The 19,124-nt window shown below is 41.5% G+C and overlaps 1 long non-coding RNA gene across 1 annotated transcript; it reads left to right on the forward strand.

Annotated features, from left to right (window-relative positions):
* The first annotated feature begins 15,716 nt into the window (after window positions 1-15,716).
* Window positions 15,717-18,547, forward strand: LOC142761236 (uncharacterized). Its single transcript, XR_012883570.1, has 4 exons — window positions 15,717-15,881; window positions 15,968-16,248; window positions 17,335-17,458; window positions 18,342-18,547. It is a non-coding gene; the product is annotated as an uncharacterized LOC142761236 (long non-coding RNA).
* The last annotated feature ends 577 nt before the right edge of the window (window positions 18,548-19,124 follow it).

The raw sequence follows: 19,124 nt of genomic DNA on the forward strand, positions 1-19,124 counted from the left end.
CAGATCGAGTCACTCTATCAGACCTAGGAGCAGGTGCAGACTGCTTAACCACGGGCGTCGACACAGAAGCTGTGTCTGGCAGATCCTTTACAGTACCCCCTTTTTATGAGGGGCCACTGGACCCTTTCTAGGTGGACCTGGCTTATTGGGGAACCGAATATGGAACCTCCTGAGCAATACCCCAGCGTGAACATCTCAGGCGGGTACCCAGGTCCTCTCCTCAGGCCCGTATCCTCTCCAATGGACCAGGTACTGGAGGGAGCCTTTGACCATCCTGCTGTCCACAATCTTGGCCACCTTGAATTCTACCCCTTCAGGGGTGAGAACAGGGACCGGAGGTTTCCTCGAGGTAGCCAAGGACGGGGAGCAGCGTTTCAGGAGGGAGGCATGAAACACGTCGTGTATTCGAAAAAACGGGGTCAAAATGAAGCAAGGTCAATAATGATAGCAGGAGCAGCAGAGCCAGGAAACAGGACAGAATCACAGGCAAAGACAAGCAGGAAATGAAGGTATAAATAGACCGAGGGTGGGAGCTAGAACCGTCTGGCCAGGCTGTGATAGGTTCTCCCATTCATGAGCCTACCAGCCTGAGTGGTAGCAGATCGAGTCACTCTATCAGACCTAGGAGCAGTTGCAGACTGATTAACCACGGGCGTCGACACAGAAGCTGTGTCTGGCAGATCCTTTACAAATATCCTGTAGTACCACAAGGGCTTCAATTGTTAAGTCCTGATAATGGAGAATCCAGTGCAATAGGGAAAACTTTAAATGTTGTTTTGAATAATCATTGATACACTTTTAGCACACACTGCCAGCTTGTAATACTGTGTGTAAGGTTCCAGTTATATCCAGGGTCAGACTGGTAATAAGGTGGGAATCAGTACAGACAGATTTATAGCATGCATTTGATAATCCGTCATAGACTTTTGGTGTAGTATAACATCCAAAGTCTTTCAGTCTGTAGTAGTATAACATCAGACCGCTGGATTGAATACCGTTGTAAAATAACATCCTGTATTCAGTGAATGATCCTGACAATTACCCCAATTGCCATGTGTGTCGTAGTAGTATAAGTACCTACACAAATTACAGTGAAAGACATTGGTATAAGCTCACACCCAGGGCCCCTAAAGATATTATCACCAAAATATATCACAGGCTGTATGAACCAAAAGCTATACCCCGGCAGTGAGGGGTTTGTAGATGTTTGAAATTAATGTGACCAACTCCTGTTTGATTCAATGGAGGTTCACGAATGTCGATTGTGTTGAAGAATTTGCTCTTGCAATTGGTTATTGGCAGAATTTTGTCTGTTCTTGATGTTCAATACAGTGAGGGATCAGAGGAAAGGATACCCTATTGCTAGAATGTCTGGAGGAACGACTTTTGATATCGTCTTGGTAAGACAGTCTAGGCGATAGACTGCTCTGAGATATCTGTCGGCAAACGTGGCTAGTTTGCCTGGAGGTGGGGAATTTACCGGAGATCACCCTACTGCTCTCCGACCATGGGGTCAGGGAAAAGTGAGACAACAATGAGGTTCAGCCATGGGGCATGGGTCCCGGCCATCATTATAGTAGAATGAGCAAAAGGACCTGGGGCTTTAATTGTAAAGAATGTTAAAGAGTGATGGAAGTTGGATCTTGTGATGCTGGAAGAATGTGAAGACATAATAACACACTGTAACAAAATTGTTGAAGAGGCTGTCAGCGGTAAGATGGTTGTTTGCACGTGATAAATAGATGGTTTGTGGAAAGTTGAGTAAGGATGGCCAGGAGTTAAAATCTATTAACTCATAAGTTAAAATGAGTGATTACAGGTGGTTACAAGAAAGTTGATGTGCGGAAAAAACAATTTGAATACAGGTGTAAATTTTGATAGGAAGTGTAATGTGAACTGGTGTGATGTGACATCTGTTTGATGTGTGGGACATGTGTGTAATGTAACATGTGTGAAGTTTGAAACTAGTGGCCACAATATAGCAGATCTATATTGTATGTTCTTATTTTTAACAGCAGTACTAAAATTTTTTTTTTTTGTGTTTTGTGTATGGGGTTAAAATCAGTTCCTCTCCTCTGTGTAAAGGAATGTTTCTTATCTTTGCGCATGTGCTGTTGTCCGTAAGTACCAAGTGAGAAAAATATTACAGCCGGCTGAATTTGCCAGCAAAGAGATAAAAGTTACCTTGCATATTTATGTGTTATTATGTGAGAAGATTTAATGTTGGAATGTTTTGATGATAATACAAATGAATTAAAATACAGATATTTTGAGACACCGGGTCTTGAAAATGTATGTACCTCCACTGTTCCCTACTCCCACATATAGTTTATTGGTTTGCAGTAATTAACCCCTTAACGACCGGCGTATAGTGTTTTTACGTCGGCCATTCAGGGTAGTTCTTCTGAAGCGCCGCCTTTTCAGAAGAACTTTCCCCACATAGTATGGAGATCTCCTGAAGCCCGTGCTGTTGCTAACAGCCTTGGGCTTCAGGGCAACGATCGGAGACCACTAGCAGCGTTCTCCCATCATATTTAACCCCTCAGATGCGGCGCTCAATAGCATGCACCGCATCTGAGTGATTTTAGAGGGAGGGAGCTTGCGGGGTGCCGATGGGTGCCGATGCCGCATGCATCGCGGGGTGCCGATGGGTTCTATGGCAGCCTGGGGGCCTAACAAAGGCCCCCAGGTCTGCCTTTAGTGATTGCCTGTTCGGCTATGCCAGAGGCATGACCTAACAGGTTCCTGTCAGTTTTACAATGAAGTATTGCAGTGTATTATAATAGCGATCAAAAGTTTGCACAGTAAAGTCCCCCAGTGGGACTAAAAATAAAGTTAAAAAAAAGTTAAATAAAGTTTGAAATAAATAAATGTCCCAAGTAAAAAAAAATAACCCCCCCCCCCTTTTTCCCCTTAGAAAATACTTTATTATGAAAAAAAAAGTAAAAAGTTACTTATATTTGGTATCGCCGCGTCCGTAACGAACCTAACTATAAAACAATTACATTATTTAATCCGCACGGTGAACGCCGTAAAAAATATAATAAAAATCAAGAATTTGATAAAAAGTGATCAAACCGTCGCATCTACTCCAAAATGGTACCAATAAAATCTACAAGTCATGCCGCAAAAAAACAAGCCCTCATACAGCTGCATCGGTCAAAAAATAAAAAAAGTTATGGCTCTTAAAATATGGCGACACAAAAGCAAATAATTTTGAAAAAAATGTGTTTTTAGTGTGTAAAAGTAGGAAAACATAAAAAAATCCATATAAATTTGGTATCGCCGCAATCGTAATGACCCGCTGAATAAAGTTATTATGTTATTTATACCACATGGTAAACGGCGTAAGATTAAGATGCAGAAAAAATGGCAAAATTTCCGTTTTTTTCCCGTACCCCACTAAAAAAGTTATTAAAAAGTTAATCAATAAATTATATGTACCCCAAAATGGTGCTATTATAAAATACAACTTGTCCCTCAAAATAAAAAGTCCTTATACGGCTATGTCGACACAAAAATAAAAAAGTTATAGATCTTTGAATGCGACGATGGAAAAACTTACAAAATTGCTCGGTCATTAAGGTTTAAAATACCTTCGGTATTAAGGGGTTAATATTAGCAGATATATTATTTTCTGTTTTATTGGATAAATAATTACAATTCTTTTGTTTTTGTTTTCACACATGTAGGTAAGTACTATAGGACTGCCTAAATGGCATTTTTGAAAATGTATGAGGTTTTAAAGGTAAATGATTGTAAGTTATTTTAAAAGATAACATTTATTTTTGTCAGGAGAAAGTCATTTTTGTTCCAGGCTATTGTGTATTAAAGAGGGCCAAACTAGTGCCCCCCAGATAGAGTGCCCGGCCTTATTATGTTGAGATATGTAGTTTTAAACCCTGCTACATTACTTTCGCAGAGTCCAAATAGGAGGGAGTAGTGAGGGGACTGATCAGGTACAATTTTGTTTTGTTTTGTTTTGAATTAATGAATTTGGTTCTAGGAGGTCTACTAAATGTAGAGACCCCCAATGAGTAATCCAGATTAAATGTGTATGACAGTAACCTAAATTTTGAGGTTTTTCTGTATAGATGGTTCCAGATCCTTCCAGAACAGTAAATATGGCACTGTGTATGCTGTGCTGTAGTCTCCAGCCAATATGAGGTATTGTGTAAGAGACCATCCCCCTCCAGCAAATCTGCACAGGGGGCCGAGGTGACGTCACTCACAGATGAGTCTTTTCAGATTTAGATGCGGAGGAGGCAAAAAAATAATTGTCTGAACATTGTTCATTTTATGCCAGATTTCAGTAAAATAATTAGTTTTTGTATTAATCAGGTATTTATAGGACCTGGTGGGGGTGGGGTTTACAAGAGTCCTGGATTAACAGATGAATGTGGAAAAATAAAACCCCATCCTTTTGAAATAGTCTATCTATGTCACGAAGGGTCTGTGGCCCCACTGGGCCATACCGCCTTGGCGGTATGGCAGCTGGCCAACAGGGCGCAGGTAAATGTCTATAGTTCGTATAGGTACCTGTGGCAGCTCGGACAGCAGTAAGGCAGTCTCGACTGGGACTAGGCAGCAGGTAGACGTCAGGCGAGGGGAAGCAGGTCAGACGTGGGATACAGCACAACAAGACTTTGGCACAGCACAGTGCTCGACCAGGATGGTATGGAATGCAAGGAACAGGAACACACTAGGAGGCCATCACATAGACAAACTTAAGAAACATCAACAACGCTCAGGCATAGAAGCAGGGGGCTGGACCCCTCTTATAGTCCAGGGTACTCACAGGTCAAAGTTCATCAAAAGTCTGGTATGCCTGCTGCCCATTTAAGAGCGCACCCTACGGGATCCGGCTGAGGTGAGTGGAAGCGAGTGCTGGCGTCTCCTGAGGAGGAGGCTGGGGCCAGCGCTTGCAGACTCGTGGTTGCGGCTGTCAGGGGGGAATTGGAGCTGACGGCCCGCAGCCACGGACATTACAGTCTATATGCGATATGGGTTTGTAATGTAGAGATACTTTATGATATACAGTATGTACAAGACGGGATACAGTGCACCAGGTAAATAATCCAGAAACCACTCTCACCTTCTTGTTCATCTCAAGAAGCAGAGCTGGAGGTGCTCGCTGAGGCTTGTAACCTGGCAAAAGGTAAGACGGCCGACATTTACACTGACTCTGGGTACGCTTTTGGCATCGCCCACAATTATGGGCCCATTGGTAGTAGGAACTTTATTAGATCATCGGGTAAGCCAATTGAGAGAGCAAGAGATGACAGACCTGGCAACAATAGTATGTACAGCCAGGTAACAGTAAATTGGCATGTCCCTGGATTCAATAATGCCACCACTAGGATTGTAGCAGCCTGCATGATGTGCGCACGGCATGACATAGGTAAAACAGCAAAGGTACCTATGTAAAGTGCAGCCCGGCCAGATTACCCATCCCAGTGACTGCAGAGTATACAACTACCCGAGGTAGATGTGTATGGAACGGTGCTCATATGTGTAGACCTTTTTTCAGGGTGGCCGGAAGCCTGGCCAGTATCTTCCCCACTGCAGAAGTTGTGTGTACAAGGGAATAGTTTTTATCCCAAGTATTGAACTGGTGTTTGTACAATAAGATGTCAGCAGTTCTCCAGATGTTATTCCAAAGTTAGTTTGTTTAATAACTGTATTCAAGTGTTGTGGAAATATTAAATACTGAGGTTAAGTTTTATGTTAAGTTTTATACCAGCGTGCCTTAGCATTGGACTATTGGAGGCATGCGTCAGATAAAAGGTACAGAAGCGGACTATTCCCATTTGAGAAAAAAATTTTGTTGTGAAAGGAACATTTTAGAGCAGAAAATTCTGTAAAGTATATAAAAAGAAGAAAAATCAGTTTGCATGTATCAGTTCTAGTTACTGCCCAATGTGAATGTTTAATATAAAGATATTATTAGTTAATGTTTTTTTTTAACTGAGTTATCTGATTAAGATCAATTAATGATTATGCAATGAAAAAGATTGTTTTCCACAGGAAGTGTACAACTGGGAGCGGAAGGCGTGAAAACCAGATTCTAACAGAATCCGGATGGAAAAGGAAGGTAAACCAGTAGCATCCAAGGCACTCTTGATGGCACTTGCATTGATGGTATGTGGCCTCACATATGCCCCAAGACTGCAAGGATCGATTTGGTAAGATCTAATTGGTATGTCCCAGGTTTTACAGCTGTTGTTGCTAAATTCTGTTAGAGCTGTTTGATTTGCCTACAGAACAGTAATGGCAGACTGGTGCCAACTTTATCATACCCGCCTCCCACGAAGAGAAGGGATCTTGAGAGGCCTTCCCATGCAATACAATTAGAGTAAGAAAAATTGGTTTAATCAACTCAGAACAAGGTATAAATCTTGCTGAAAAGTGTAACACCAACTTAAATACAATGTACCCAATAACTACACATTTTCTAGGTGCTCTGTCCATTGGAACAGAGAAGTTTTTCTTATATAAAGGTGTGTGTTTGATTTCGTTTAAGGGCCTGACCTTATTATTGTATGTACTTAGAACAATTTTTATATTATGTAGATGATGTTATCACCAGATTAGCATGTATGTTAACAATTGTCAAGGGTTGGGGGTCCCCGGAAATTGCCAGTAAATATGAACTAAAAGACTTTAATATGATGAACTCCATTACTGAGATACAGCAGGCGCAGGCTGAGCCAATACAACGCGCTTGTCCTGAACTGACGGCAGTGTCACAATTCTAAGCAGCTGTGCAGACAAGCAACTTACCGGAGGAAGAGGACAGATGCGGAGGGTTTGTTGTAGTTACAATAAAACTCCACTAATCCGTCTACATGGGAACTCACCCCAGGCTCACAGTACAGCCGGGTGATGTATACTAAAGGAGACGGTGTGTCTGATAGATGAGAAGAACCAAGCCAAGTCCTGATGACATCAGCAAAGGTCAAAGTAAAGCAAAGACCAAAAACCTAAGTGAACCCGTTAGCAGCATCCAAGTGTTTTAATAAGTAAGTGACCAGGAGGAGGGTAATAATAAATCCCCCACTGGACACCCCCGTACAGTCTGACTCCACAATTGTGTGGGTTACCCTAAGGGCGACAGGCAGTGAAGAGCAGAAGACAGAAGAGGATGACGATGTGCAGGACTTGTCAATGCACTGGTGGGACCCTATACCCAAACCTCAGATTGGTAATGGCATTATATTATTAGTTGTAGCCCTATTGATATATTGTTTGAGGTTTATAATCATAATATATAATTTCTGTAATTTAATATGAGAAAAAGGGGGGTTTGTGAAGGATGGTTTATTTTCTTATATTCTCTGTATTAAATTACATTATGAATTATCAAGCAGGATGCGGAATTGCTAAGATATGTATTCTCCATTTTGTAATGAACTTTCCTCTATATAATTCTAGAGGAGATTCAAAGAAATGTCTTATTTTCATGTGTTCATAATATGGTCTTCATACCCCATTGTAGCGGGTTGGCTGAATGCCCAGACATAAAGTGCAACTATTTCTCATTATCATAACAAATTCCCCTATGAGAATGAACCACTAACAACACCCCATTATATGTTTGTCTCCAGTTGTTACCTGATGTCAGCATTTTAATGAAGAATTATAATTATGCACTTGAAATATTCTTATGCTCTGCTATTGGCTGAATAAGGAATATTGTCACATTGCCTCTGATTGGTTAACCTCAAGTCTACACCCCTTTTGAATGATATTATTATAATTAAGTTTGGCAATAAACCTCCAGGAGGAATATTTTGAGCATACCAGCAACGTCTGTGTGTTATTTCTCCTCTCTCTATATATATCGGTATGAAATCTCCTGATTAGGATGCTGGATAAAGTTCCTGGCGTGACAAAAGCGATAAAAACAAGGGGACATATACAAAGACACCGAAAAAGGCCATACTTACAAATGGACACAGCCAGGTCAGAAACGCTGATGAAGGAGTGAGCAGGTGCTTTAAATAATAATAGCCACTCCCACTAGTCTTGAGGGGAGTGGTGTGTGTGGTGCATGGGATGTGTAGTAAGAAATAATAAATGAATAGTGTGTGTGCAAGTATAATACTGTAAGTGAAATATAGGGGGCAGTAATGAATGAAGTGCCTCAATAGAAATAAATGGATAATGGGGTGCAAGTGAGTGAAACATGGAGGGATAGTGTGTACGTCATGAGGCACAAAGTGTAATGAAATGTCTTATTTTCATGTGTTCATAATATGGTCTACATACCCCATTGTAGCGGGTTGGCTGAATGGCCAGACATAAAGTGCAACTATTTCTCATTATCATAACAAATTCCCCTATGAGAATGAACCACTAACAACACCCAATTATATGTTTGTCCCCAGGTGTTACCTGATGTCAGCATTTTAATGAAGAATTATAATTATGCACTTGAAATATTCTTATGCTCTGCTATTGGCTGAATAAGGAATATTGTCACATTGCCTCTGATTGGTTAACCTCAAGTCTACACCCCTTTTGAATGATATTATTATAATTAAGTTTGGCAATAAACCTCCAGGAGGAGTATTTTGAGCATACCAGCAACGTCTGTGTGTTATTTCTCCTCTCTCTATATATATCGGTATGAAATCTCCTGATTAGGATGCTGGATAAAGTTCCTGGCGTGAGTGTCTGTTGGAACACTCGTCTAAATTTCAGTCTAATATATTTTGAGCCATTGACTTCCACAACACTGTATTCTGGAGAACATGCTTAACAATTTATGGGGTGTGTGTCTCCAGTGGCATAAGCTGGGAACAACATATTGGTCACTGAAATGGCATATCCGTGGGAAAAATGGCAATTTTCAATCTGCAACATCCACTGTGCACAGATTTCAGTAAAACACTTGTGAGGTCAAAATGCTCATAATACCTCTAGATACATTTCTTCAGGGATGTCGTTTCTGAAATGGGGTAATTTTTCGGGGCTTTCCAATGTACAGGTACCTTAGCTCAATGCAACATGGTGTCAGAAAACTAATTTGGTAAAATCTCCCCTTCAATAACCAAATTGCGCTCTGTAAAGGGAAGTGTCCCCTCTTTATATATATGTATATTGTGTGATGTCTCATGAGCCAGAGCTGTAGAGACATGGCCCTGGTCATGAGTAATGGCTTCACAACAAGGCAGGACAATTAGTCTTTGTTTGGAAGTCATGGAGCCAGGAGATACTGTTTGATCTCCTGTCTCCATTTTAAACTTCGCGCGCGCGCTCTCGCAAGCTTTTGCGCGCAATCTCGCAGGATTTTTTGTGGGCGCTCAGGAGTTGGCCGGTGTTTTATTATCCCCCATTTACGAGCGTACCGACAGGGTTTAAAGAGCCCTGTGTTGGTATGCTCAGGGAGCAGCCTACCTCCCTCACCACTCCGCCGACAAGGAGGAGCTGGGTCATGCCACCATACCACCAACAATACCTCCAGCTGGGTCCTGCCCTCACCACTCCACCAACGCCAGCTCACCTATCCTGCCTCCTGCCCTGCAGACCTCCGGACCTCTTCTCTCCGGCTCCTGCTCCCCTGCTACACCAACGCTAAGTATCATAGTGTAGCCACAGCTATACTTTAACCCTCTCTATCCCTGTCTGCCCGAGTTAACCCTTGCTGCCCTTGAGTCTTTGAGTTAACCCTTGCTGCCCCTGAGTCCCTGAGTTAACCCTTGCTTCCCCTGAGTCTATAAGTTAACCCTTGCTGACCTGCTCATCCCCTGTTGTATCCCTGGTTAACCAGGGGCGTAGCTATGGGGGGCAGGTGGGGCATGTGCTCAGGCGCAACTAAGAGAGAAGTTAGGGGGGGACGCCGGGCCGGGCGCACAGGGCCACACATACCATGTGTCAGGTTGAGCAACAAACGAAAGGCCACCACAAAGACGCTGTAAATATTAGATCAGCGTTCATCACGCACTCCACCCTGCATGTCCCTTCTCTGCTGCTCCAGCTGTTCTATCATTAGCTGTCAGCAGTCGGGGACAAGCAGGGGGGAGGGGGAGTAAGTCTGCAGAGACGCTACAGTACAGGCAGAAAGCAGGTCAGGGGAATTTACATCAGGCTCCCCTCCTGTCATATCGGAGCTAAGCAGGGATAACAGCTAGAAGCTACAGAGCCTGGTGTGCACTCCTCCTGACCTCCTCTAAGGGCAGCACTGTATCCAGGGCCGCACCTGCCATTAGGCGAGGTGAGGCAGCGGCCTAAGGCGGCACCACCGAGCTAAAAACGGGGGGCGGCATATTGTGGCAGGGCCAGGGGGCATGCGTGGGGAAGGCAGGGGAGAATACTTTACCTAGCAGACATGCAGCACGATAGGCGCACGTCTGCTAGTACACTCCCCCTCTGTGACGCTGCACGCGCCGCGAGAGAGGAGCATAGGGAACCTGGAGGACTGCGGGAGGAGCGGCCGAACGCTCTCTCCTCAAGAAAAGAAAAGCAGCTGGTAAGTAATGAGTTGAGGACAGGAGGCTGAGTCGTTGATAAAGACTAGAGTGGCAGAGTGCCAATTACTGCGCTCAGCCTCCTGCCCTCACTAATTTAAAAGTGATGGGCTGCTACCATACTGACAAGAGGGGGGCATCTGACTGACTGCATTGGGCAGCATTAGAGGTTTGCGACATGGTGCTGCATCCTCCCACCATGTAGGGGGCGCAACTGTGCAGGCCGTGCTTTGGACTCTATATTCTCTGCTCCTCGTTACACACACTGAGGAAGCAGAGGAAGCAAGTGCAGAGCCGAGGAGGAAGCTCCGCCCACAGTCCGACCTGCAAGAAACCTGTGCAGCTGGAGAGATGGTAAGTGCCTGTGAGTGTGTGTGTGTGTGTGTGTGTGTGTGTGTGTGTGTATATATGTATACATGCCTTGTGTCTGACTGTCTGTCTATGTGTGTGTATATATGTGTCTCTATATGTATACATGCTTTGTCTGTGTGTGTGTGTGTGTGTGTGTGTGTGTGTGTGTGTGTGTATATATATATATATGTGTCTGTATATGCATACATGCCTTGTGTCTGATTGTCTGTGTATGTGTGTGTGTGTGTGTGTGTGTGTGTATATATGTGTCTCTATATGTATACATGATTTGTGTGTGTGTGTGTGTGTGTGTGTGTGTGTATATATATATATATATATATATATATATATATGTGTCTGTATATGCATACATGCCTTGTGTCTGTCTGTATGTGTGTGTGTGTATATATGTGTCTGTATATGTATACATGCCTTGGGTCCGTCTATGTGTGTATATATGTGTTGGTATGTGTATACATGCCATGTGTCTGTCTGTCTGTGTGTGTGTGTGTGTGTGTGTGTGTGTGTGTGTGTGTGTGTGTGTGTGTGTGTGTGTGTATGTATGTATATATATATATATATATGTGTATATTTGCCTGTATTTGTAGAGGGCAGCAATAGAGTCCCCCGCACAGTGCGCCATCCAACCTAAGGCTGGCCGGTAATATAATTTAAAAAAAACCAAAGACATAAGAAAACATTTTTCATTGAAATAAAAACTTCCCCCGCACAACCCTCTTTCATCATTTTATAAAAAAAAAAAAAAAACTTACATTATTGAAGTAGTCCAACGAATCTATGACTAAGGCTGGGTTCACACGACCTATTTTCAGGCGTAAACGAGGCGTATTATGCCTCGTTTTACTTCTGAAAATACGGCTCCAATACGTCGGCAAACATCTGCCCATTCATTTGAATGGGTTTGCCGACGTAATGACGACGAGTAAAATGACTGCCTCGTCAAAGAAGTGCAGGACACTTATATACATTATATGCAGGACACTTATATACATTATATGCAGGACACTTATATACATTATATGCAGGACACTTATATACATTATATGCAGGGCACTTATATACATTATATGCAGGACACTTATATACATTATATGCAGGGCACTTATATACATTATATTCAGGACACTTCTATACATTATATGCGGGACACTTCTATACATTATATGCAGGACACTTATATACATTATATGCAGGACACTTATATACATTATATGCAGGACACTTATATACATTATATGCAGGACACTTCTTTGGACGTTTTTGGAGCCGTTTTCTCATAGACTCCAATGAAAACAGCTCCAAAAACGGACGTAAAAAACGCCGCGAAAACGCAGCAAAAAACGCGAGTTGCTCAAAAAACGTCTGAAAATCAGGGGCTGTTTTCCCTTGAAAACAGCTCCGTATTTTCAGACGTTTTTGGTCACTACGTGTGCACATACCCTTAGTCTAAATGGTCCAGCCGAACATAGCAAAAAAATAAAAGTTAGCAGTATTACAAATATAAAACCTATACTTTTTTCTCCCCTGCGCCACAATAGAAACGAGGTCAAGGAAAAATAATTTCCCTTCATGTAACTCTGCTTCCTGTCAACTGAAAAGTTAGCCGCCAGAGGGAAAAAATGTTTCCCCATTGTGGAGTACAAGAAAGTCTAATTCCCAGGTGGGGCTTTCTTGTACTCATCGGGGAAACATTTTTACTTCTGACAGATTATTTTTCCGTTAACAGGTGACAGAGTTCAATAGGGGTGGTGTTAGGGGGAGGAGGGGAGAAAATATGGTCTGTTCACAGTTTGTGTTTTTTCCACCCCTGCCCTAGATTTCAATCCTATATCCGCCCCTGTGTGCAGAATATCACAAGTTCACAACAGAGCTTGCAGCGGAGAAGCGCACGCCCCTGCGGACCATGATACAGAGAGCGCGTCTAACGAGTGAGTATGGCAACTCTGCACCTCTCCTCAGCCTCCACATGTTATTGGATGAGAGGAGGAGGAGAAGGGCGGACTGTGGCTGATAACATTCACTACTGGTATATATTTATATGTGCGGTATATTCACAGCTGCTATATATGGATCTGTGCGGTATATACACTGCCGGTATATATTTATATGTGCGGTATATTCACTGCTGCTATATATGGATCTGTGCGGTATATACACTGCTGGTACATATTTATTTATTTATAGGTTGTGCGCAGTTTATTTTTTGTTTTGCTACTGTTCCATATGCCTTTTTTTCTAAATATACATTTTTGCCCCTTGCAGTTAAAGGGGTTGTTCCAAGATTAAATGTTATCCCCTGTCTACAGGACAGGACATAACATGCTGATCGGTGGGGGTCCAACTACTGGGACCCCCACTGATAACTGGAACGGTGGTTCCTTGTACCCCTGAGTAACTGGAGCGGCAGGGTGTATGCTTGACCTGCAGCGTCATTAACTCAGGGGTACGAGGGACCCCCACTGATCAGCATGTTATCTCCTATCCTGTAGAGAGGGGATAACATTTAATCTTGGGACAACCCCTTTAAGACCTTTAAAATGCAGTGAATAGTTTTCAGATTATATTACTGGCTCGATGATTACATTCATTCCTAGTCTGGTCTGTGCAGTTTCGGTTTACAAATATTACGGATTGGTAGTACAGATCCAACAGACGTGGACAGAAAGAAAGTGCAGCATGTGTTACTATACTGACTGTAAAGTGCAGCGTGCGTTACTATACTGACTGTAAAGTGCAGCGTGCGTTACTATACTGACTGTAAAGTGCAGCGTGCGTTACTATACTGACTGTAAAGTGCAGCGTGCGTTACTATACTGACTGTAAAGAGCAGCATGCGTTACTATACTGATTGTAAAGAGCAGCGTGTGTTACTATACTGACTGTAAAGTGCAGCGTGCGTTACTATACTGACTGTAAAGTGCAGCAGGCGTTACTATACTGACTAAAGTGCAGCGTGCGTTACTATACTGACTGTAAAGTGCAGCGTGCGTTACTATACTGACTGTAAAGTGCAGCGTGCGTTACTATACTGACTGTAAAGTGCCGCGTGTGTTACTATACTGACTGTAAAGTGCCGCATGTGTTACTATACTGACTGTAAAGAGCAGCATGTGTTACTATACTGACTGTAAAGTGCAGCGTGCGTTACTATACTGACTGTAAAGTGCAGCGTGCGTTACTATACTGACTGTAAAGTGCAGCGTGCGTTACTATACTGACTGTAAAGTGCTGCATGTGTTACTATACTGACTGTAAAGTGCAGCGTGCGTTACTATACTGACTGTAAAGAGCAGCGTGCGTTACTATACTGACTGTAAAGTGCAGCGTGCGTTACTATACTGACTGTAAAGAGCAGCGTGTGTTACTATACTGACTGTAAAGAGCAGCGTGCGTTACTATACTGACTGTAAAGTGCAGCATGTGTTACTATACTGAATGTAAAGTGCCGCATGTGTTACTATACTGACTGTAAAGTGCAGCGTGCGTTACTATACTGACTGTAAAGAGCAGCGTGTGTTACTATACTGACTGTAAAGAGCAGCGTGCGTTACTATACTGACTGTAAAGAGCAGCATGTGTTACTATACTGACTGTAAAGTGCTGCATGTGTTACTATACTGACTGTAAAGTGCTGCATGTGTTACTATACTGACTGTAAAGTGCAGCGTGCGTTACTATACTGACTGTAAAGAGCAGCGTGCGTTACTATACTGACTGTAAAGTGCCGCATGTGTTACTATACTGACTGTAAAGTGCAGCGTGCGTTACTATACTGGCTGTAAAGTGCTGCATGCGTTACTATACTGACTGTAAAGTGCATCGTGCGTTACTATACTGACTGTAAAGAGCAGCGTGCGTTACTATACTGACTGTAAAGTGCAGCGTGCGTTACTATACTGACTGTAAAGAGCAGCGTGCGTTACTATACTGACTGTAAAGAGCAGCGTGCGTTACTATACTGACTGTAAAGTGCAGCGTGTGTAACTATACTGACTGTAAAGTGCCGCATGTGTTACTATACTGACTGTAAAGTGCAGCGTGCGTTACTATACTGACTGTAAAGAGCAGCGTGTGTTACTATACTGACTGTAAAGAGCAGCGTGCGTTACTATACTGACTGTAAAGAGCAGCATGTGTTACTATACTGACTGTAAAGTGCTGCATGTGTTACTATACTGACTGTAAAGTGCTGCATGTGTTACTATACTGACTGTAAAGTGCAGTGTGCGTTACTATACTGACTGTAAAGAGCAGCGTGCGTTACTATACTGACTGTAAAGTGCCGCATGTGTTACTATACTGACTGTAAAGTGCCGCATGTGTTACTATACTGACTGTAAAGAGCCATTAAAGGAGCCCTGACACAAGTTTGAACACTGACATTGTTCTTTCATTTTTGTGTTTGAATTTTGGATACACGTTGCCCTGGTCATTTTACTAGTATTTATAGCTGGGGCAATATAGGGATATTTACTACACAATTGCCTGTAGCATTATGAGACCTTGCAGTTTATAACAATGATGTTCAATAAGGGCCTGTTCACATCACCGTTCGATTCCGTTCCGTAGTCGACTTCGCTATTGATTCCTTCGGAAAACCGAAAACCAGCCGGAATGGTGACGAACGGAAGCCATTAGCGATGTTTCCATCAACATTGAGATCAATGGTGACTGAAACGGAAGCTGTGCTGTCACTTTCACTTTCCGTTGCGGGGTTCACCCGACAGAACCTCGGAACGGAAGCGAACGGTGATGTGAACAGGCCCTAATGTATTTTTTTGTTCACACGGCTTTAATTTTTTTGTTTCATTTTACAAGTTGTTTCTTACTTACAATTTATTTTTATTTATTTTATTTGTGTGGAGGGGGGGGGGCGCCATTTCCATTTTCGCCTCAGGCAGCAGAAAAGCTAGAATCGGCCCTGACTGTATCTGCAGGCTCTCTTCACCTCCTCCTCCTGACTACTGAACTCCAGGCAACCATCACTGCTGACCTATTAAGAGGCACCAAGTTCTTGACCAGACTGTATGTTGAAAGGTAGGCAATGGTACAATAGGTTCCAGCGCAAAATGATTCTTGAGAGGTAGATGATTAAAATGGAAAATATTCAAATTTTATTATAGCAATAGTAAAACAGGGAGACAATATCCCACGAAGAAAGGTGGATGTGAAAAATACACGCTGCCAACGCGTTTCAGACGGCTTCCGCGTCCTTAATCATGGCTGAGGTGAAAGTATGACAACATAGTAAGGGTTTATATTCGGTCAGTAGCAGGTGGAATTTGATTGCGTTTCAAAGTAATTTGCTTGGAACGCGGAAGAGGAATAGTGGAAAAGGCAGCTCGTCTCAAAACGGATGTATGCATACATCCGAAAACCCGACTGGACAATGGAATCGTATTCGGTAAGCTACTTTATCATATGTAAGAGCTTTTGATCAAAAATTTCATTGTGTGGCAATATAAAGTATATTGGGTGATATTTTAAAAATAAAATGAAAGTTGCTTTTTGACCGGGGATAAACCCATTCTAGTTAATGAAAAATGCATATAAAAGACAAATACATAGAGAAGTTTATATGAATATGGCATGTGTCATAAAAATGTATAAAAATTAAAAAGTAAACATAGACCTATATTGATATATTTTTAAACACGTTTTTTTTAACAAATATTGCGTAATATATGGCTATGTGTTGCATGATCAGAGACGTATATTTATTTCTAAGAGTGAACGGAAACTTTACGTTTAAAGTTTAATCTTAAGCTAATGTCCTAGGAGGGACCTGGTATTTATTGTAATTTTTAAGGAACTGTTTTTATGGCCAATATTGACCCAATGATATTATATATTTTTATATTTTGTTCAATGGGAAACTCGCGAATATAAAAATATCGTTCTTCCCTAAATATAAATAAATGGTAGTTACGTGCGAGCGGAAAGGAAGGAATAGCACTTGCAAGATATAAATTAGAACCAAAAAATTGGTATTTTGATTACATAGTTGTTAATTTTAATTTTAGTAATGGAACATTAGCTCCTTTTTAAGATTTAATGCATGTGGATGTCTGGTTTTCAGACGGTAGATCCAATATGCTTCCCTTCCTAGTATCTTGTGCTTTAAATTTCCACCTCGTTTGGGTACGTATACCTTTTCAATGGCATAACATTTGAAAGTATTTGTAGATCTATTATGATAATTAATAAAATTTTTAGCTGCACTAGATATATTGGTGATATTGGAGTCTCTAATGTAACTAAGGTGTTCTAGTACCCTGATTTTAAATCTGCGGCTTGTGCAGCCTATGTATTTTAAGTTGCAAGCTTTACATTCTAAAATATAGACTACAGCTTCACTATTACAGTTAATGTAATTTTTGATGGGAAAATTGTTTGTATCCGTGGAATCTGTGAATGTTTTTTTTGGGGAGACATAGGAACAAATTTTGCACGGATGTGTGCCGCATTTTAAAAAGCCCTTTTCTTCCAGCCAGGTGCTTTTACGTTTTTCTGGCTGCAACATTGAAGGAGACAGAGAATTACCTATAGTGGGAGCTTTGCGAGCTACAACCCTACACCCATCTTTCAAAATATTTTCCAGCATTTGATCTTCTGTAAGTATTGATAAGTGTTTGAAAATGATATTTTTTATTTTCAAAAATTGATTGCTATGTTGTAAGAGAACAGTCGGTTTATTTGTATTGGGCACTGTGGAATGTTTGATGTTGGTGAGCAAATTATCTCTCCTTTTTTTTAAGTGATTGGGATTGCTCGTTTAAGTGTCCAGTCTGGATATCCTCATTTTTGTAATCTTTTCGAGATTACTTGTTGTTCGTTTGCATAACTCATTTGAGTATTGCAATTACGTTTTGCCCTATACATTTCGCTTACCGGAATGGAATTTATTGTTTGTTTTGGATGGTTGCTTTTTGCATGGAGTACAGTATTTCCCGAAATCGGTTTTCGATGTGTTTTAGTAAATATTGTTTCTCCATCAGTTCCTTTTAATTCTAGGTCTAAGAAAATGTTACTATTTGTGTGGTAAGTGTAGGTAAATCGAAGATTATTTGGATTAGAATTTAGATAATTGATGAATATGGGTATCTCTGAAATGTTGCCTCTCCATATGAACAAAAGGTCGTCTATATAACGACCATACCAGTATATGTTTGTATGTAATAAATTTTTATCTGAGAACATTTATATTTCTTCCCACCAAGCCATTACCAGGTTGGCCAGGGAAGGTGAAAACTTGGCCCCATTGAGACACCTTTGCGTTGTAAATAAAATTTGTTGTTGAATTGAAAATAATTGTGCCGCATTAGAAACATGAGAACGTCTAAGATATATGCTTGAAGGTCCTGGCTATAAGGACTATATTTTAATAAATGGTATTTGAGTGTTTCGTAAGCTACATCGTGTGGTATACTGGTGTACAATGAGATAACATCACAATTTAGCCAGGTATAATGTTTAGACCACTTTTCTTTTTGGAAGGATCTTAGTACGTCTCGGGTGTCTCTGAGGAAGCCAGGGGTGTTCACTGCCAGAGGTTGGAGGAGAGAATCCAACCATTCCGAAAATTTCTCCAGGAGGGACCCTATGCCCGACACAATTGGTCGCATCGGTGGAGGGTTGATACCTTTGTGTGTCTTAGGGAGGGCGTGCAAGATGGGTGTTATCGGATGTTCAACATCAATGTAAATGGACTGCTTTCTGGTGAGTAAGCCATTGTTTACTCCTTCTTTTATTAATTTTTTGATCTGAATATGAAAGTCTTTAGTTGGATTATGACTCAAAATTTTTTATGTAGCTCCATCTGAGAGTAGTTTTCTGACATCAGTTATGTACATTTTTTTCTCCATGACTGTGATGCTTCCTCCCTTGTCAGACATTTTTATGGTCAAATCGTCGTTATCTTTTAATGATTTAATTGCTGTAGTTAACTTTTTAGAAAGATTCCTGGGGTATTTCCGTAATTTGACCCCATCCGAAAGATGTTGTAAGTCCCTTTCGATTGCAGTTTGTGAAAAGTCCAGCTACCTACAAAAGGTAAGTGTATATGTGTGTGTATTCTGTTTGTCTATCTGTCTATCTATCTATCTATCTCATGTCTATCTATCTAAATCTGCAACAAATATCAAGTCCCCAAAAAATAACCCAGTATTTTTTCATAGTTTAAAAGAAAAATACTATACTCACCTCCCGTGGCGCTCTTGTGGCAACACATCCCTGGTCCCCTGATGGTCTCTGTACAGTAGCCAATCACAGAATGACAGC

Source organism: Rhinoderma darwinii, chromosome 4 (genome assembly GCF_050947455.1).
Source record: "Rhinoderma darwinii isolate aRhiDar2 chromosome 4, aRhiDar2.hap1, whole genome shotgun sequence".
NCBI classification, from domain to species: Eukaryota; Metazoa; Chordata; class Amphibia; order Anura; family Rhinodermatidae; genus Rhinoderma; species Rhinoderma darwinii.